Genomic DNA, 21,450 nt, shown 5'->3' with positions numbered 1-21,450 from the left:
GATTAGAGTTTCTTTTAACCAATATTGGAGCAGTATGATTTCTTTTTTCCTAGGTCAGAAGCATCTTTGTAGTAGTCTAACAGATTCCTCTTCCCTTTTTGTCTTCTTAGAAATTTTGGTATTTCAATATGTCTGTGGTGAGATAACTGTATGTTTAATTGGGCATTAGTATGTATAATTCTTGGAGAAACCTTTTCATTTTTGCCATTGACCATAAAGAAAAAAGAGTTTTTTACCAGAAGGATTATAATGACAATTTTATAATAATAAACATTAAATTTATCTGTATCAGTTAATAGAGAAAAAGAATCCTTATATTTGGTTTACAATCCTAATACAAATTCTTAATACTTTAGATAAATTTCTTTAAATGTAGCAAAGTCTCATGATGAAAAATTTTGTGTATTTGATGGCTTTCTGCCTGTTGAGGCCCAGTAGCACTCCCTAGTTCTTTTTTTTTTTTGGTTGAGCTGAGGGGTTGGAAGTTACCTTGCTCTTTGGAGCAGTGATGACAACAGTGCCAGCAAACCCCACGTGCAGTGGTAATCTAGTCATTTTATCAAAACAGGTAGCTAAACACTTCATAAAGTCTTTGTGATTGTAGTCTGGAGTGGTACTTGATTTACAGTGCAAGTGGCAGGAAGATAACGTATGTTTTCTTTTGAGAGTTTGGAGAGCTTTCCAGTCCGAAGCTAGAAGGTTAGTGGTCGAGATGAATTTTCTTCTTGAGGAAAAGAATAAGAACTTACAAAAGTATTATGCAGGATGATATCTTGAAGTAGATATTGTAACTGATTTTATTATAGGAGTATAACTAAATAGAAAACTAATGGGACAAGAAAAAAGTATGATAGCTTAAGTTGAATGAAGAAAGTAGAACTGATTGAAATTTCTGGAAAATGTTCTGATCAAAAAAAAAAAAGGGAAGACTGATTTTGGTAGCAAATTGGAAACTGAAAAATGAAAACTACAGTGCCAAATTTGCGTCAGTAGAAATTTAAATTCACGTTAAAATACCAGAGCATGTTGACCAAATCTTATTCGTTGTACACGTGATGGTCAGCAGTTCATTAATTTAAATTAATCTGGTAAAAACAATTCCAAATAGGAAGCGAATATAATCCATGTAAGGGATTTTATTTTCTTCGTCTTCTTGAACTCTCTGAGGGTGATGATATCATTTGCAGGGCAAAAATATGAGTGATTATAATATTGAAAAAGAGGATGTACAAAGTCTGGATAAAAGAACAATTACTTTTGTGGTATTTTAAAAGTAGCTTTTGAAAACTTGATAATGTTTTTTAGGTTTATTTTTCTTCAACACTAAAAGGAAATTTTGGTAAATAACTTACATTATTCTAAAATAGTCTAAAAGTAACCTGAGAAGTTCATCTTACGTTTTCTTTTTAATTCCATTCTGGCTCATGGATTTTTTAAAACCCACTTTACCTCTAAAATCCATATTACTTCTAAAAACAAGACTAGTGTAGTGTAGCTATTCTTGGCTCTCCTGATAGAAGAACACTGTAAAATGCAGAATTCAGATACAGCTCTTTTAAAGGCAATGCCAAATTCAGACTGAAAACTACTTGCTCGTACATCCGTAATCAGAACAGTTTAATACGCTCACATTTATTCATCATAAGGCCTGCAGAACTTGGAGACTACAATATACTAATTTATTGAAAAATAGCATGGCTCATAGTAACTTAGTAAGATTGTTAATATACATAGTTTAGTTTAGAATCCGTTAATCTGAGCTTAATTTTGTTTCTACTTAAAGACTAAAATGCATTTTTAAATGACTTGAAATATAAATAAATTTTCATTCTCCTGATACCTAGAACCTATGTAGATGAAGAAAGGTTGTTATGACTTAATATAATGCATATTTCCTTTTAGGTAGTGGATTAGGATTGGGTTCATTTCTTGTGGTGATAATAAATTTTTAGCTCAAATCCCAGATATATGTAGGTTTTGGAGAGGAAGATGACTGGGAAGTAAAGGAAAGGAATATTTATAAGATGGCTACAGCAGTTTCTGTTTGGTGAATTGGTGGAAATGAGATCTGTAGAGAATAAGATTTCCTTTTGTACATCTAGGAAATACTCCCTGGAATGCTCCTACATTATAATTTAGATTATATTAGTCTGAAAAGTGTTCATAATTATATTTATTGATCTATCAGTTCTCTGCATGTTGTCATTGAAGTTTTTTTTCTTTTATTCCTGTATACCCATGCATATATATCCATACCAGAAGCAGTATTCATGGTGTCATCCAGGCAGGAGTACTAAAGTCATATAATGATGTACATTTAGCTGTCTTCATTATTTTGTGTATAAAATGATTTCTTATTTTGTTAGTAGTAATTATAGGCTATCTTGCTTCACTTTCTTATAGACTGAACATCTACATTTCCCTCACAGAGCTTGTGTGTAATAGTAATCCTCTCTTAAATTATATAGGAAAAACCAAGTATATTTTAAAACTTTAAAAATAGACATATTCATCTAAACCTGTAAATTGCTTTTTGATAATAACTGAAGTTTAGTAATCATAAAGAGCCTTTGAGGAGTAGTAACGAAGCATGCATGAAGGGTGGTCTCGACTCTGGCAGGCCAAAGTACCTCTGCCAGTGGCTGCAGAGTGTCCAGCAGTTTCTGGAGGCCTCTGGAGAGTGATGTGGTGAGTTGGGGGTGAAGAGGAGTCTCTTGGATTCCCTACTAAGATGTGGAAATTCAGTTTTTACGTTCACTCCTTAAATATATATATATATATATATATATAATATTTATATTATATATATATATAAATTTTAATGAGTTATTACAGATTTTAATGAGTTATTACAGATTACCATGTAAAAAGTAACAAGTTTATACCAATGCAATCAATAATAGATAAGTTTTGCTGGAAATCTTTTAAGACTTGGCTGCAAAGATTGAGCTGTTGAGAATCTGCTTCTTCATCTTGCACCTTAACTTAAACTATATTTATCCTCATAACCTTCCACTTTAATTTATGAGAATATATCAATAAATACTTTGTATTTGTTATGTGCTGGGGCACTGTGTTCAACATGTTTTTTTTCCCTCAAGGTGGTAGTAATTTATATTTTGTGGAGATAAAATATATATATTATAATCAAAATATAAAGCAGTGTAGAATCAGTTGAGCACTATTTACAAATTCAAAGAAATTTTCAGAAGAGGAAAGTTCAATTTACAGCACTAGGGAGTGTTTTAGAGAAAGGAGGAGGACAAATGGTAGGATTTGGTTGGGCAGATAGCAGGTAGGCGAAAGGCACGTAGACTGAGGGAAATATAGGTAACAAATGGGTGGGGTGTAGAACTTTGAGATATGTTTAGAAGATACTGAGTAAATAAGATATTAATAGGAGGTTCCGTTAAGAACTGTGACTAGATTGTGATTTGAACCTAAGGGTTAGTAATTAGCCATATAAGACACAAAGATTTGGAAGGTTTTGAGTAGAAAGTACTAAGTGATTAGTATCTCAGTAGATAGATCATGAATTGTAGGGAAAAGATGAGGCAGAAAGACTAGCTCTTGTAGTATGTATGACTCAGGGATGGCTTGAGAAGTATTAAAACAAGGTAGAAGCAATAAGAACAGAAGTGGCTTATATAAGCACTTCTACTATGTAAGATCTAATAAGACTAGGCATGATAGATTAGGGGAGAAACATAGATAGGTAAGGTATTACTCAGTTTTTTGACCCTAATAATGGCGAAAGTATCATAAAAGGTTTTGAGGAAGGCAAGACTGGGGAAGCAGATAAGTTTGATAATAAGCATGTTGATTTTGATTTGAAGCAGAGCATCAAAGGGGAAATAATTAGGTATTTAAAGATGTACAAATGTATGTTCAGTGCCCCATCACAAAAGAGAGGGCATATTCAAATAAGGATAATTTAAGGAATGTTTTAATAAATGGCTAGTTACAAATGTGTCGGCAAGTGTAGGGTAACCATAAGTGATGCGGTGGTACTCCAGAGCTAGCAGTAGCAGAGCTGTTTCTGTCCTTTGGCCCAGGGGCCAAACAGAGGGAAGGGTTACTGGAACCCAGAAGGAGAGCCCTGGAGAGGGGGTTACCTTGAGAGAATCTGGGACCTTTGGTCAAAGGACATAGCTGACTTGAGGGCAGTGCCACAGAGAGGGAGCCAGGGAAGTCAGCCTCCTGGGACAGAGTGAAGGGTGGAGTATAGATCCGTAGGGGTAAATGGAAGGTTATCTAGTACAACTGAAGCTTAGTACAGAAAGGTCAAGCAGAGACCAACTTGGGATCATCCTCACTGAAGCCATGGAAATAAATGAAAACTCCAAGGGGAAAGGAACTTGAGAGATTTCCCCAAGGGGAAGATTTTTAAATTCTATATTTGTCACTCTGTGATAGAGAACAAAGGACACAGAGTTAAGAAATTAACTTTAGGGAATGTTTACATTTTGAAGACAAGAAGAAGAGACAAATAGTAGTCAAATACAATAAAAAATCCTGGGTGACTAATCCTGAGCTTAAATTTTTTTTTTTTCTTTTAAGCCTTTTAAGTGGCTCTCTTTAGTAGGAAAGGGAAGACTATTGATTGGGTTAGTTAGTCCTGGTTTCAGGTTTCCACTTTATCACTTACTTGGCAGTATTTAACTGTTTCAGAGTCTGTCTCACTGTCGTAAAATAGGAATTCAGTGTTGTGAGGATTATATAAAATAAACTTATAAAGCACAGCGCTTGTGATGTAAGTGCTCTGTAAGTGTTCCTTAACTTCATTAAAACCTTTCCTTGTGCCTTCAGGTATGGAGAAGGTCTTTTATACATTAAAACAACATTTGTTTAATACTTCTCTGTTGTAGTTTTCTCTTTCCGTTCACTTTGACTTTTTAAAACGACAAATGTTTTATACCTTAAGTCTTTTCTTTTTCCTCCTCATTCCTTCCTTAACTTACTGTGCTCTGGGATCTGCATTTATCATTCTCCTGAAGCTCTTTGTTTATCAGATTTCCAAGTCCACTCCTCTACCAAATTCATTGACTCACGGAATCATCCAGAAGTAGAGCCTTTTAAATCTGGCCTTCTTATCTACAGAAACACTGTATTCTAGCAGTTTTCCTTTCTGCCCTTCTCATGGCTGTGCTATTTATGCTTCTGAGCTTTTGCTCAAATATAGTTTTCTATCAAGAATGTCTTTAAGTATTATCCATTCCTTCAGGCCCAACCGCATGAAGCTGTCCACAGCAATTGTGGCCTACGTTAAACACTCCCTTTCCTGATCTTCTGTGAGACCATCTGGATTTAGACACATGATCATTGACTTTCTTACACTGTTCTTACACTGTGTGTATACTCCTTTAGTTTTCAAAGTGAGCATACAAGCCCCTGAGTACAGAGCCCATATTTTTATTTTGTTGAATATAGCATATAATACAGAGTTTAACACATAGCTGTTAAGAAATACAGACTGAAGCAAATTGAGTTTTGACTTAGAATTGCAGTATAATGAAGAACCATCTATGTAAAATCTTAAATATGTTTTTTTTGTTTATATGCTAAATATTGAATACCGTAGGGTTATTTAAAATATAAAAAGGCAGTCATCCAAAAAACATAAATATGGTCATCCAAAATATATCAAAGCCATAATGTTGTCACACTTAGATTAACTTCATCTTAAAATCACAGTAAGTTTTAGTCATTCTTCCTTACACCTAAATTTGATTTTTTTTTAATAATAAAAGCAATACGTGTTCATTGGAAAAACTGGGAAGTATTACAAAGAATAAACAGTGAAAATCACCCATAATCTTACCAGTGAGGGGACAGTAACTACCACTTTTCTAAATTTCCCGCTGGTCTTTTTTAATGTATGTTTTAAGCATAATTAACATCATGTTATGTAATACATGTAGACTTATTTATTAATCTTTACTAACAAACATTGGCTCAGAGGGATCTGGTAGCTTCCTACTCCTCTCTTCTGCTCATTGGGAACAGGATTTTGGTTTTTAACCAAGTATCAAAACATAAAAGGTTGGTCTTATTAGTTAAAGTAATTATCAAGAGAACTTAGAAAACTTTTTTTTTTTGTGATCTACAAAATTGTGTTTAGAGGTTAGCTGAAAAGATAGATGAATGGTAAGAATTTTTATATACTTCAACAAGAAAGTAGTGCTTTTTTTTAATAAATGAAAGTTCAGGTTTTTGAAATGCAGTTTTAAAAAATAAAACCAGATTTCTATTGAAAAATAAGATAAGGGACCAAATTTCTTTCTTGAAGACTCTCAAGACTAGGTTGACCTCATGATGAGCTGTGATAACTTTTGTATGTGTTATACCATCAGAAATCCTCCCTGTGGCACAAAAGGACTCTTTTAATTAGAAAATATTGTTGCCACAGGGAGGTAGAAGATCGACATGAAAAACTGGGGATCTGAAAAGGAGCCCCTACCCTAGGATTACCTGAAGGTGAAACAGATTGAGCCAGAAGGAAGACAATGCTGGTAGGTTGGTCTTTAATTTATTAAGAATGTTTGCAATTTTACATTTAACTACAATGATTTCAGCTATGTTTCCGTATTTTTGTTTAAAGGGTGACAACGATCCCTCCTTGTGGAGGGAGAAAGATTATAATAGTATTTTTCCCCCTAAGGAATCTGCTTGCTGTCTAAGTTAATCCCCTGCCGTGTCCCTAATATCTGTTTCTTCTATAGACAGAACTCTAGGTCTGTCTCCCGCCTTCACTTCCTTCGAAGTTACCACTGACTGAACATCTTCAAGTCTTTTTTTTTTTCAATTTGTGTTATTTCTGCCTCTAAACTATACTTTTTCCTAAAATAATTTTTTAAGAAGTGTTTTCTTTCAATTATCTATTTTCTTGAATTTAGCCTGGTCACTAGTTTTCTAAAAAGGTAAAATGTGAATCTTAAGTTTATTTAGTTTTGATTCTAGAATTGTGTGAATTATAATTATACTATTATTTAGATTAGTTGGAAAGCCTTATTAGAGAGAAGTTTTTAATATTTTATTAACAGTATTTCATTTAAGATGCCATCAATTGTAAGAAATGTTATTTTTAGACTACTAAAAGAAAAACCTGCTGGCAATTACAAATTTTAGGATATCGTCAATTGTAAAATACATCCTGATTTCAGAGATGTCAAAATGTGAAAAAATGTATGTCTTAGAATTAATGAAATATGTTATCATGCAATTCTGAATCGTCCTGAAATTCCCATTATCTGGGAATTGGATATTAAAGTATCAGGTTCATGAAAAATGGAGGTGAGTTGCAGTTGTGGAGTCCCTGCATGTGCTGAGTATGATCTCTAAATTCTTTACTGTCGTTTAAGAGGGGGTATTTAAAAAACCATCTAACTATACTGTTTAACAGTGTACAAAGTAACCATATAAGGTATTAAATTACGGAGGGTATAGAAGATGAAAACGTATTTTAATAAGATGCTTTTACTTAATCAGTAGGTCGAGCTTGGGAATTACCTGGTGGTCCAGTGGTTAGGACTCGGTGCTTTCCTGGGCCCTGGTCAGGGAACTAAGATCCCACAAGCAGCACGGCCAAAAAAAAAAAAAAAAAAAAAAAGTAGAGTTTTATCATAATTGTCAGTTTTTAATTGGATTTTGTGATCTAGAAAGAAAATGAAATGAAGTTTCTTCTGCTTTCTAAACTATCATTTTAAAACAGGATCCTTCAAGGGCTCTTTAAAGTAGCCACTGATTTTTAGTGCGCCTTGAATATATCTTTTACAGATTATTAATTACGTGAAGGAGAGTGGCCAAAAGCAAAGAACTACCCTGTCAATTAATAAAACAAATGAAAAGGAATGATTTTAAATGGTATTTGTATACTTCTCAAGAAACATCTATTTTATATAAAAGGAAAGATAAGTATATCCAGACAGTTGATCATTAGAGGATATTTGTTTAACTTGGGAAACTAGTAGCATTCATTCCTTTGCACTCAGACTTGTTTTTTTAAACACTAATTAACTTCCAATTTTATATATAACAATGTGTCTAAGTAATACAGTTTTGTTAATTCAGACTGAGGACAGGGCTAAATACAGATTATATGAAATTTTAAATGAGTAGCACACAAGGTTATAAGTGTTGCCAAGTCGGGATAGCTCAGACTTCTTAGATATACAAACAGGAATGCTTTAAAAAATGTCTCTAGGCAAATCCATGCATTGATTCCTCAACCAGCTCTTACTGAGCACCAGCAGCATGTCAGGCTCAGCGGAATACCTTGTGGGGAGCCCTGTCTGTGTCCTCACCAGGCTTTCAGCTTCGTGGAGAAGATGAACAGTCAAACACGTTGTTACAATAAAATGTGATGAGTTAACGCTGTGATAGGATTAATGAAAGGTTTGGAGAGTATACAGTAGGGGAATGGCCAGGAGGTCAGAGAATGCCTCCCTGTGGAAGTGACATTTAAACAGGTTTGAAGGGTCTGAAGCAATTAGCCAAGCAGAGAATAGCATGTCTGAAAGTCTGGAGGAAGGAGAGCATGGCCTATTTGATTTGCAGAAAGGAATTCAACATGGCTAGAATATGGATTATGAGAAGGAAAGGGGATGAAAATGAGGCTAAGGAGGTAAAATCTTAACTGGTGAGGACTCTGAAAGCTTTGTACCTGTTTTTGGGGGCCTTATCTAAAGGGCAGCGGGAAGCCTTTTAAGAGTTTTAAACAAAGTATGTTTTTTATACAAATTTTGTTGTTTCCAAAATACTGAGTACTGTAAAATGAAAAGTAAAGGAAGACAATCAAAGCATTACCTAAAATAAAGACTGAACTCCTTAGCTCCTCATTCACAGTTCCCTAATTTTAAGCTAGTTGACTATTCTTATTCACTTTCCACTAAATTGTCGGCCTTTGCAGATGTGGGCTATAGATGTGCTCCTTGCCCATACTAAGCTAAAAGTTACAGAGATTAAGGTATTTGTACAGCTAGAGTTTCTTTTTGGAATCAAAAGGTGGGTGCTTTGGTATAATGCTGTTTCAGGAGAAGGAATCATTGTCCCTAATGCATCCCCCATGCCCCTTTGCAAACTTGGAAAAGGGTCTATACGTTTTCTCAGATTTGTGAAGGGGCCCAAAACTTAGAGGAGGTCAGGAACACTTTTAACACGGCTATTAACTGTTAACTTTTGTGTGTTTTTAAAATCTTTTTATATTGTGGGCCTCTTTGGCCATATGGTGAAGCCTGTGGACCTTCTCTCAGAACAATGTTTTTAAATATATGAAATACCTAGGATTGCCAAGGAACCAAATATATTGAAATGTAGCTTTCAGACTATTTTTAATTGTGACATATTAATACATATGTTTCTTTAATAATGCATTAAATAATGAGATCTAGTGGCAGATCTAATTTACTGCTGTAATTTCTAAGTAGTGACCATAAAGTATATTTTGAGATGTATGTAACAACTATAATATGATATGAAAATATTTTATGATTTCTGTTAGTCGTGAGTCAACAGATACTGTGAAAACTACTGTGGTTTGTACTTTTATTTAAAACTAAAGTGCTAAATTTCAGTTGGAATCTGAAAAACAGTTTTCCCAGATCTCATCCATGTCTTATTTTACCTGTACTCCATATTCTGCCTTATTTCTGCTTTCTTTCCTTAATAACTCATAGTAGGGATCTGAATACAGTTTTATGATCTCTGATAAGGAAAAAAAACCTCTCAACTATATACTGGTAGTTTTTCACGTCACTTAATGGATTGACTTAATTTAACTTCTTTTAAAAACATTCTAATGTTTGAACATTAAGTACATTTCTTTAAAGCCTCATCTAATATTTTATGACCTTTTTGTTGGCTTGAGATCCCTTCTATTTCCATGAGAAAAATTTCTGTGGCCAGTGGCTCTCAGAATTGAGCATACATCAGAATCATCTGGAGTGCTTGTTAAAACACAGATCACTAGCCCCACCTCCAGGATTTGTGACTTAGTGAGCTGGAATTCAAGAATTTGCATTTTAAAAAATATAAATTTATTTATTTATTTATTTTTGGCTGCGTTGGGTCTTTGTTGCTGCACACGGGCTTTCTCTAGTTGCAGCGAGCTGGGGCTACTCTTCGCTGTGGTGCGCGGGTTTCTCATTGCAGTGGCTTCTCTTGTTGTGGAGCACGGGCTCTAGGCGCGCGGGCTTCAGTAGTTGTGGCATGCAGTCTTAGTAGTTGTGGCACACGGGCTTAGTTGCTCCACGGCATGTGGGATCTTCCCGGACCAGGGCTCGAACCCGTGTCCCCTGCATTGGCAGGTGTAGTCTTAACCACGGTGCCACCAGGGAAGTCCTGAGAATTTGCATTTTTAACAAGTCCCCAGGTGATGCTGATGTCAATACTGCTGGCCCAGGGATCATACTTTGAGAACCATTACCTCGGCTGTTGGGAGTGATAGCACCAAAAGAGAGCTTCTTCCATCGTGAGAACTCAGTTAATCCTGTAGTTTCTTACTGTGTATAGTATACCCATCACAAAGATTGCTGTTGCGGGTGAAGAGCTACTAAAGTTCTTTCAGGCTTATATGAGGTGTTGTAATGCATTGCTGCTGTTAATTAATTCACCAGTAAACATTCATTGAGCATCTGCTATATACCAGGCACTATTTAGAGCATGGGACTACATCAATAGACAAGAGGGGCAGTGTCTGCATTCATGCAATACTTAGACTCTAGTGAAGAAAACAAGTAAAGTCACCATAGCGTAAAATTGCTTTGTCACAAATCAGAATACATAAATTAACAACTCCTGAGATTGTTGTTTAGAGTTAATATTAGCAATTAAGTTAAAATAATAAATTCGTGAATCATTTCTTTTCAAGCAGTTGAAACAGCAGATAAATTCTCCCTTCTCCTCCTTCATATGTCAGTCTTTAAGTACAGTTGAGATAATGGTAAACTTAATATTTATCATGTACAAAGTACCTATTCTATGCACAGTACTGCTCCTAGGGAGTAAGTGATTCATAGTTGAATAAAACATGGTGGCTGGCCTCAAAGAAGGTTACCAACTAAGCTGAGAAAAACAAGCATTTGAGGAAATAATAGTATGAAGTAGATAGGGTTGGGGAAAGGTGAGGAAAGACAAAGAATTGCCAGGTATAGTAGTTAATTTATAAGTTCCAGATTGCATTATTGCTATTGTAATGGGTCATATTTAAATTTTATCATAAGGGCATAGTTGACTGTTAAGGCAGAGAGGTTTAGGGACAGAGAAGCAAGTCAAATGGAATTAAGCATTCCTAAATCTCACTTTTTTTTTTAAATGTGTGTACAGTACCATCAAAAACATGAGTGACTTTCCCATTCACAAAAAATAAGGGGACAGTGCTAAGAACTAACAGTGTTTGCAGTGGTTAGTTACAATTTGGTAATGGGATTAGGAGATGAGGTAGGACTAATTTTTATTTAAAATTTTTTCTACATTTCTGTAATTTTTTTTTCCATTGAGTATATCAAGGGAAGAAGGAATGTAGCCGGTTTCCTCTCTTTCCATTAGACATTATTAAGGTGTAGAGTACCAGTTTTTATAATAGATATCCCATATTCTCCAAGTTTATGTTCAGCATTTGGTCATAACTGGATGTTTGATTTCTTTTTACTTTGTAGATCAGCCAAAATACATATATTATTTAAAAGGAATGAACAATTAAATCTTTAAATTTAACGAAAAATGCTTTTCATATGTTTTCTATAAGACTGAGTCATGATAAGTAGTAGTTATCCTCCAGGACTTACTTAAGAATATATTTGAACAGTATGAATTATTTGTTAGCTAGAACTTAGAGATTTTCTTATCACTAGATGAGCTTGCAAAAGATGACCCTAGAAAATTTTACATCAAAAAAAAGGAGTTATGTCTCTGGTTAGCAAAATGGGACTTCTTGGTATGCATGGTGTTTGACAAGACTTTTAGGAGAATCTGAATCCTGGTTTTTTTTTTTTTTTTTTTTTTTTTAATTATTATTTATTTATTTATGGCGCACGGGCTCAGTTGCTCCGTGGCATGTGGGATCCTCCCGGACTAGGGCTTGAACCCGTGTCCCCTGCCTTGGCAGGCGGATTCCCAACCACTGTGCCACCAGGGAAGGCCCTGAATCCTGGTTTTTTTGTTTTTGTTTTTTAATATATATATATCACCTTTTTCCCCCCTGCAACTTAATCCTCATAAAATAAAGATTTAGAATAATAACTTACAATGAAAAAATTCTTTTGAAGAGGGAATCAAGGATTTGGTTCAAGAGGAGAAAGAACTCAAACAGGTAGCATCTATTACTATTTGGATTTACAACAGTAAGCTTTAGCTGTTTGGTTTGGAAAAAACAATGCTGGCAGAATCACATTTGTTTTAAATTCCATTGCTACATTACAGGCCTGCTTAGGAGGCCCTCAGAAGTGCCAGTTATCTATTTGAGGTAAGAAGACACCGATTATTATGTCTAGGCTTCATCTGCAGGCTATGTTCTGGGAGGAGAGGCCTCCACACACAAAAAAGGAAGAACTTTTGGTGAACCTCATCCATGGGAATAAAAGTAAGGGGCAGAAGCCAGTGCGTTCAGTTTACCAACTCACAAAGGGAGTCAGGAGTTTTTCAATAGAATTAGTAGCAAGCACTTTAACAAAAAGAATCCCTATATACTTGTTTTTGGCGGCTGCAAGAAATGGGGAGGCTAATGAAAGACTAGTTAATTCTACAGTTAATCTTAGGGGAAACAGAATCCCCAGAGATAGAATAGTTGAAAGGAGAAGAAAGCAGACTGAATTTCCTTCCAAGGAAAGAAAAGAGCTTGAGGAGTTGCCCTGGCTTTGAGGCCATTTGCGAGGTTATCCGAGGCTGCCCTTGGTGCGTGTCGCACTTTTTTTGTGTGGGCTAGAACAAGAAATTAGATGTAGCCTTGACTGTAAAGGAGCTTGTCTCTATTGGGGAAAATATATAAGAAAACAACTCTTTATAACCTAAAGACTGTTGTGAGAGTGCGGAGGAGAGAGCTGTTAGCTCCTATAATGGAAAGTTCATATTTTAGCTGAGCCTGGAAAGATAAGCTTTCACTTGGGAAGTGTTAAAGAAAAAAAATTCAATGACAGTCATTAAAGTACAGTAAGGAAGACTTTATTCAAGGTTGGGGGGTGCGGGTATTGTGAGAAGTCATCATTTCCACCCTTTTGTCCCTTACCTCCTAGTACATTACCAAATCATGTCAGTTTTACCTTCAAATGTATCATAAGTCTACCAATTTCTTTCCAACTTTATTGCTACTAGCCTAGTCCAACCTGTAGTTATTTTTTATATGAGCTACTGCTTTGGCCTTTGGCCTTCTAATAGGTCTTGTGTTCATTCCTGCCCATCACCCCCAGAACCCCAAGCAACCCATTCTTCACATTGTAGGCCAGGTGATTTAAAAAATATATTGGCTTGGCCAAAAATTTCCTTTGGTTTTTAAGTAAAAAGACATTTTTCATTTTCACCAAGAACTTTATTGAACAATGTGTTCACCTCCACTACCTTCTGCCATTTTTCAGGTAACTTCATAATTCCATCTTCCCAAAACTTTTTATCTTTTTGAGCAAAGAACTGTTCCAGGTGCCTTTTACAGTCTTCCAGGGAATCAAAATTTTTTCCATTAAGAGAATTTTCTGAAGACCGAAATAAATGGAAATCCGTAGGTGCAATGTCTAGTGACTATGGCAGATGCATCAGGACTTCCCAGCCAAGCTGTAACAGTTTTTGCCTGGTCATCAAAGAAACATGTGGTCTTGCATTATCCTGATGCAAGATTATGGGTTTTCTGTTGACTAATTCCGGATGCTTTTCATAGAGTGCTGCTTTCAGTTGGTGTAATTGGGAGCAGTACTTGTTGGAATGAATCGTTTGGTTTTGCGGAAGGAGCTCATAGTAGAGGACTCCCTTCCAATCCCACTATATACACAACATCACCTTCTTTGGATGAAGACCGGCCTTTGGTGTGGTTGGTGGTGGTTCATTTCGCTTGCCCCACGATCTCTTCCGTTCCACATTATTGTACAGTATCCACTTTTTTTTTTTTTAAGGTATGCGGGCCTCTCACTGTTGTGGCCTCTCCCGTTGCGGAGCACAGGCTCCGGACGCGCAGGCTCAGCGGCCATGGCTCACGGGCCCAGCCGCTCCGCGGCATGTGGGATCCTCCCAGACCGAGGCACGAACCCGTGTCCCTTGCATCGGCAGGCACACTCTTAACCACTGCGCCACCAGGGAAGCCCCCAGTATCCACTTTTCATCGCCCATCATAATTTGCTTTAAAAACGGAACGTTTTCGTTACGTTATCGCATGCGGCAAGATGGTCAAGAAGGTTTTTTCCGCTTAACTTACGTGGAACCCAAACATCAAAGCGATTAACATAACCAAGCTGGTGCAAATGATTTTCAACGCTTGATTTGGATATTTTGAGTATGTCAGCCATCTCCCGCGTGGTATAATGTTGATTGTTCTCAGTGTCTCGATTTGATTGCTGTCAAGTTCAGCTGGTCTACCCGACCATGGAGCATTGTCCACTGAGAAATCTCCAGCATGAAACTTCACAGACCACTTTTGATACGTTCCATCAATCATGGCACCTTCTCCATACACTGCACAAATCTTATTTTTTGAGTTTCAGTTGCGTTTTTACCTTTCTTGAAATAATAAAGCATGATATGCCGAAAATGTTGCTTTTTTTCCTTCCATCTTCAGTATTAAAATCGCTACACAAAAATTCACCAATTTTGATAATTTTTTTTTAAATACATGCTGATATGAGAGCTGTCACAATACAGTCTAACAGAATTGTTTTGAATGAATTTAAAGACAACTAAGCGCTACTAGAGCCATCTTACGGAAAAAACCGAACGAACTTTTTGACCAACCCAATATGTATAAATTGAATCATGATATTCCCTTCCATAAAACCTTCTAGTGGTTCTAATTGCACACAGTATACTGGTCAGGATTTTTAACATGGCCTTCAAGACACTGAATAATTGGGCTCTCCTCTCATCCATCTAGAGACAGTAACAGCAATAATAGCAACAAAAAACAGAACCCTAACATTAATATTTCTTTACTGTATTGCCAGGAATAGTTCTTAGAGCTTTATACAATAATAGATTTAATACTTTCAGCAATCCTAGGCTGAATAGCCTTTCTAAGGCTAGACATCTATTTATGTGGTGGAGCAAGGACTTCAAGTCAGCTAGTACATCAGCTCGGGCTCCAGAGCCCAAGCTCTTAAGCATTATACTCTGATGAATTACACAGTACCCTCACCCCAGACATACACACACACTGTTGTCTTTTCGCCTTTCCGTCAATCCAGACTTTACCTTCCCAGGGTGCTCTTGTATGCTGTTTTCTTTCTGGAACATACTGCTTTTCATTTTTCAGCTTTTCATTCCTGGTCATCTTTTGGATATCAGTTTGAAAGTCACTTTCTCGGAGGGAGATGGGGCTTTAGCTGATACTCTTCAGTCTCAACTAGGGCTGTTCTGTTATTTTCGTCAGAGACTTGCATTCCCTTTTCTTTTTTGGTTAGCACCTACAACTTGTGATACAGTAAACTCCCATGATGAAGTAGTAAGTAATTCTAAAAAATTCAAATCACATAAAAATGGCATTCTTGTGAGTTTAATAAAACGACCCGAGTCAGTCTTTGTGGAGGAGGAAGTTCGTGTGTGGAATGGGTTCCAGGATTCAGAATAAGTTATCCAAGTCAGTCTGAGGTCAGACTTTGGTGGTTTGGTGCCACCTGCTGGTAGCTGTGTAGTCCAGTGACTGCTGTGGGAGATGGGAGCCAATTCCCATTTAAAATTTATCAGAATTCATGTATTCATGAAGTTTTACTTTATTCTATTTGTGTTTATTGTTTAGTCTTTCCACTCGATGCTTCATAAGTCCAGAGACCATATGCATTGTGTTTACTGGTATTGCTCAAAGCCAGGCACCAAGTAGGTTTTGAATAACGTATTTGTTGAATGAGTGAGTGAATCAGAAAACATCATGAACCAGAACAGAATTTCAGAAATTTTGTATTTTATTTAGAAACTGACAAGTAATGTAGTTTAACTGGAGATAAGGCTTTGTAGAGGCATATGGTTGAGAAAAGTGAGCCTAGAAAGATAGAGTGGAACCAGATTTTGGTGGCCTTTGAATTAAATAGTTAGGAACTGTGTGAAACATGATCTGGAGAAGATGAGAAGTGAAAAGGACATTTATTTTAAGCAACTAGAGCATACTAAAATAATAGAAATAGAAGGTCTGGCTTCCAAAATACTAAGTTGGGGGGTAGGTTAGGGAGTAAACTAAACTTTCAACCAATCTAACAGAAAGGCAACAAAGAGCAGAAAAAAACTATGGAAATACAAATCATAAATCAAGACAGTAGGGACTTCCCTGGTGGCTCGGTGGTTAAGAATCTGCCTGCCAATGCAGGGGACGCGGGTTTGAGCCCTGGTCCGGGAAGATCCCACATGCTGAGGAGCAACTAAGCCCGTGTGCCACAACTACTGAGCCTGTGCTCTAGAGCCCGCGAGCCACAACTACTGAAGCCCACGCACCTAGAGCCTGTGCTCTGCAACAGGAGAAGCCATCGCAATGAGAAGTCCGCGCACCGCAACGAAGAGTAGTCCCCGCTTGCTGCAACTAGAGAAAGCGCACGTGCAGCAGTGAAGACCCAACGCAGCCATAAATAAATAAATAAACAAATAAATAAATAAAACATTTATTTAAAAAAACAAGACTGTAGAAATAGTCCAAAACATCAATTATATTAAAATTACCAATTGTGATCTTAACACGAGTCTGTGCTGTTTTTAACAGACACACAAAACAAAATTAAATTAAAAGAATGGAAAAATATATTTATCAGAGAAATACCAGATAAATCTGCTGTAATAAAGTAGAATTCAGGGTGCCGATCTTTAATTGGGACAAAGAGAGGCTCTTCAAACTGCTAAAAGGAACAGTCCAGAAAATATAATCATCATAAACTTATATGCATCTAACAACATTGCCTTGAAATATCATTTAAAGTGAAAACTTTCAGGAATTCCCTGGCTGTCCAGTGGTTAGGACTCTGCGCTTCCACTGCAGGAAGATCCACTAAGATACCGTAAGCCACATGGTGCGGCTAAGTAAGTAAGTAAGTAAGTAAATAAATAAATAAAGTAAAAACTTTCAGAATTGCAAGGCGAAGTGGACATGTCTACAAAACTGGGACTTCAAAACACCTCTGTTGGGAAACACTAGTCTGCCATCTCCATGGTCTGCTGGCTTTCTGAATAAAGTCGTATTCCTTGCCTCAAAAAAAAAAAGAAAAAAAAAACTCTGTCAAAATTGAAAAATCAGGCAGACACAAAATTTAAAATGACATCAAAGAATTGAACCACAGGATTAACAAGTTTTATAAGCCGGAGATCTATAGAACACTGTAGTTAACTGAATAAAATACAACTTTGTACATTTTCTTTTTCCATTTATATACAGGTCAGCTTTTAACTGTGTACTATGTCATAGAAGAATCTCAACAATGTCTGGAAAATCAGTGTCATTCAAAATATACTGTTTCATCATAATGCAACAAAGTTAGAAATCAACAATGAAAAGACAACCAAAACACTTATAATTTTGGCAACTAAAAACTCACAAATTGGAAATTCCCTGGTGGTCCAGTGGTTAGGACTCGGTGATTTCACTGCCGTGGGCTGTGGACCTGGGTTCAACCCCTGGTCAGGGAACTAAGATCCCGCAAGCCGTGCAGTGTGGCCAAAATAAAAATAAAATAATAAAAACTCACTAATTAGGGCTTCCCTGGTGGCGTAGTGGTTGAGAGTCTGCCTGCTGATGCAGGGGACACGGGTTCGTGCCCTGGTCCAGGAAGATCCCACATGCCACGGAGCGGCTGGGCCTGTGAGCCATGGCCGCTGAGCCTGCGCGTCCGGAGCCTGTGCTCTGCAACGGGAGAGGCAACAACAGTGAGAGACCCGCGTACCGCAAAAAAACCCCCCCAGAAAACAAAAAAATACCCCTCACTAATTAGTGGATGAAAGAGGAAATGAAATTTATAAAATATTTGTAGCTAAATAACAGAGCACTGCATGCAAAAATTTTAGATGTGCCTTAAGCAGAACTCACTGAAATTTTTTTTTTTTTTTTTTTTTTTTTTTTGGCAGTACGCGGGCTTCTCACTGTTGTGGCCTCTCCCGTTGCGGAGCACAGGCTCCGGACGCGCAGGCTCAGCGGCCATGGCTCACGGGCCCAGCCGCTCCGTGGCATGTGGGATCTTCCCAGACAGGGGCACGAACCTGTGTCCCCTGCATCGGGAAAGGTTGATAAAATGAGTATCTGCTCAACTCTAGATGTTAATAAAGGACCAACAGAATCCAAATTGAGTAGAAGAAATACTAAGTCTATATTAATTAAATAGAAAATAGAACAGAATAGATTATTAATACCATAAAATTAATAAAAATGGATGAATCTCTATAAAGACAGATCAAGGAAAAATGAGTACTATTAAAAACAAAAATATGACCAACAGAATAGAGAGTTTAAAAACCATAAGAAAATACTATAAACAACCTATTGCCAGAAAATTTGAAAACCTACAAAGTGAGCAACTAAAAAAATACATATATATATATGTATATATATATATAAATTACAGCTGACTCAAGAGGAAATAGAAAAACTAGGCAAATCAATAACCATTTAAGGTCTTTAATTTTACATATGCATTCCCTCATTCAAATAAAATCTATCAGACCCAGTTCTATTTCTAAAATTTCAAGGGATGCATAATCCCTATCATGTACAAACTGTCATAGAAAACAGTAGAAGAGGGAAAGCTTTTCAACTCATTTTATGAAGCTAGTATAACCTTAACCTTAACACTGATCTAGTATAGAAAAAGAAAATTTCTTGCTGAATTTATGTATGATCATAGCTACAAATGTTCTAAATTAAGAATAACAAATTAGGACTTCCCTGGTGGCGCAGTGGTTAAGAATCCGCCTGGCAATGCAGGGGACATGGGTTCGAGCCCTGGTCCAGGAGGATCCCACATGCCACGGAGCAGCTAAGCCCGTGTGCCACAACTACTGAGCGTGCGCTCTAGAGCCTGTGAGCCAGAACTACTGAGCCCACGTGCTGCAGCTAGTGAGGCCTGCGTGCCTAGAGCCCGTGCTCCACAACGAGAGAAGCCACCGCAATGAGAAGTCCACGCACCGCAACGAAGAGCAGCCCCCACTCACCACAACTAGAGAGAACCTGCGCACAGCAACGAAGACCCAATGCAGCCAAAAAATAAATATATTTTTTTTAAAAAATAGAAAAATAAAGTAAGTTATTTCATGGATGGAAAAGCGTTAAAAAAAAAAAGAGCAAATCAAATCCAGCACTCATTAAAAAATACGTAATGACTAAATGCATACTAGAAAGGCAAGGAAGGCTAAATATTAGAAAATTTATTAATGTAATTTACCATATGAATAGATTAAAGGAGAAAGCCCATATTATCATCTCAGTAGATGCAAAGACATTTGCTAAAATTCGTCATCTTCTGAAGATAAAGACTCTTAATCTGGGCTTCCCTGGTGGCTCAGTGGTTAAGAATCTGCCTGCCAGTTCAGGGGACACGGGTTTGAGCCCTGGTCCCGGAAGATCCCACATGCCGCGGAGCAGCTAAGCCCATGCGCCATGACTACTGAGCCTGCGCTCTAGAGCCTGCGAGCCACAACTACTGAGCCCATGTGCCACGACTACTGAAGCCCGTGCGCCTAGAACCCGTGCTCCAGAACAAGAGAAGCCACTGCAATGAGCAGCCCACGCAGCGCAACAAAGAGTAGCCCCCCGATCGCCGCAACTAGAGAAAGCCTGCGCACAGCAACGAAGACCCAAGGCAGCCCCCCCCCCCCGAAAAAGACTCAGTCTGGATTGGGACTTGATAAGGGATATATATTAAAAATCTAGGGCTTCCCTGGTGGCGCAGTGGTTGAGAGTCCGCCTGCCGATGCAGGGGACACGGGTTCGTGCCCCGGTCCGGGAAGATCCCACGTGCCGTGGAGCGGCTGGGCCCGTGAGCCATGGCCACTGAGCCTGCGCGTCCGGAGCCTGTGCTCCGCAACGGGAGAGGCCACAACAGTGAGAAGCCCGCGTATCGCAAAAAAAAAAAAAAAAAAAAAAAAAATCTATAGCAAATTTCATAATTAATGGGGAAACTATTCCATTTACCATGTTTATTAACTAGCGTTATACTGGCAGGCCTAGCAAATGCAAATAAGGCAAGAAAAATAAATAAAAGACAAAGATCAGAAGGGAACAAACAACAGAAACACTGTTATTTGCGAGGTTTACACACAAAATTTAAAAGAGCGTATAGACTTTAAAACTACTTAGAAGGTTCATCAGTGTTGCTCTATACAAGACTAGTAATCAGAAAATGAAGTGAAAAACATCCCATTCATAATAGTTTTTAAAACTTAATTAGGTATCTGGGAATAAATCTAACAATAATATGCAATACCTATAAAAATAAGAATTTTGCTTTATGGAGGGACATAAATAAATGAAGAGATACACAACTTCCTTAAGAGGAAATAGAAAACCCAAAGAGACCAAAACCATTTCATTGACTTTATTCTTTAACCCACAAACACATGGAAAACTGGACATGGTAAAGCTGTTAATTCTTCCCCTGTTAATCTATAAATTCAATATAGTTCCGGTCAAAATTTCAAGAGGACTTGTTGGTGGAATTTGACAAGCTCTTAGGTAGAGGTCCAAAAATAATCTAGATAATTCTGCAAAAGAACAAAGTGTGTGGTACTTGCCCTCCTATTCATAAAGAATGATTCTAAAACTATACAGTATTTTATTTTATTTTATTTTATTTTATTTTTTTTTTCTTTTTGCGGTATGCGGGCCTCTCACTCTTGTGGCCTCTCCCGTTGCGGAGCACAGGCTCCGGATGCGCAGGCCCAGCGGCCATGGCTCACGGGCCCAGCCGCTCCGCGGCATATGGGATCCTCCCAGACCGGGGCACGAACCCGTATCCCCTGCATCGGCAGGCGGACTCCCAACCACTGCGCCACCAGGGAGGCCCTATACAGTATTTTAAAATGTGTTATTGGCCCACAGATGAATAGTTGAGTAGGATAGACTAGAGAGCCCAGAGAGAGTAAGCATGTATTTATGCCTAGTATATAATAGACACGGATTTATAGAAAGGAAGAACTATTCGGTAGATTATATTAGGATAGCTAGTTTTTTATAAAGAGAAAAGTAAAGCTAGAGCCCTGTTTCATACCCTCTTTTATTTATTTTTTCAATTGATTTATTTATTCTTCTTTATCTTTTTTATTTATATAAAAATCCAATCTCCCTCCCTCATAAGCATA

General features: G+C 37.4%; 1 protein-coding gene across 7 annotated transcripts in view; it reads left to right on the top strand.

The window, feature by feature from the left end:
- Positions 1–21,450, top strand: part of ELF2 (E74 like ETS transcription factor 2) — a 90,437-nt gene that overhangs the window by 40,269 nt on the left and 28,718 nt on the right. For 2 of the 7 annotated variants that reach the window (XM_081237307.1, XM_081237305.1), the window contains exon 1: positions 6,417–6,512. The exons of the other annotated variants lie outside the window; for them this stretch is intronic. The gene's annotated coding sequence lies outside the window, so the exon portion shown is untranslated. Of the gene's footprint in view, positions 1–6,416; positions 6,513–21,450 lie in introns of those variants that run through there. 7 annotated transcript variants of the gene reach the window in all.

This window comes from Mesoplodon bidens (genome assembly GCF_964165515.1).
Source record: "Mesoplodon bidens genome assembly, chromosome: 1".
Classification (NCBI taxonomy): domain Eukaryota; kingdom Metazoa; phylum Chordata; class Mammalia; order Artiodactyla; family Ziphiidae; genus Mesoplodon; species Mesoplodon bidens.
The sequence above is the reverse complement of the archived record's forward strand: the minus strand, read 5'-3'. Positions and strand labels throughout refer to the sequence as shown.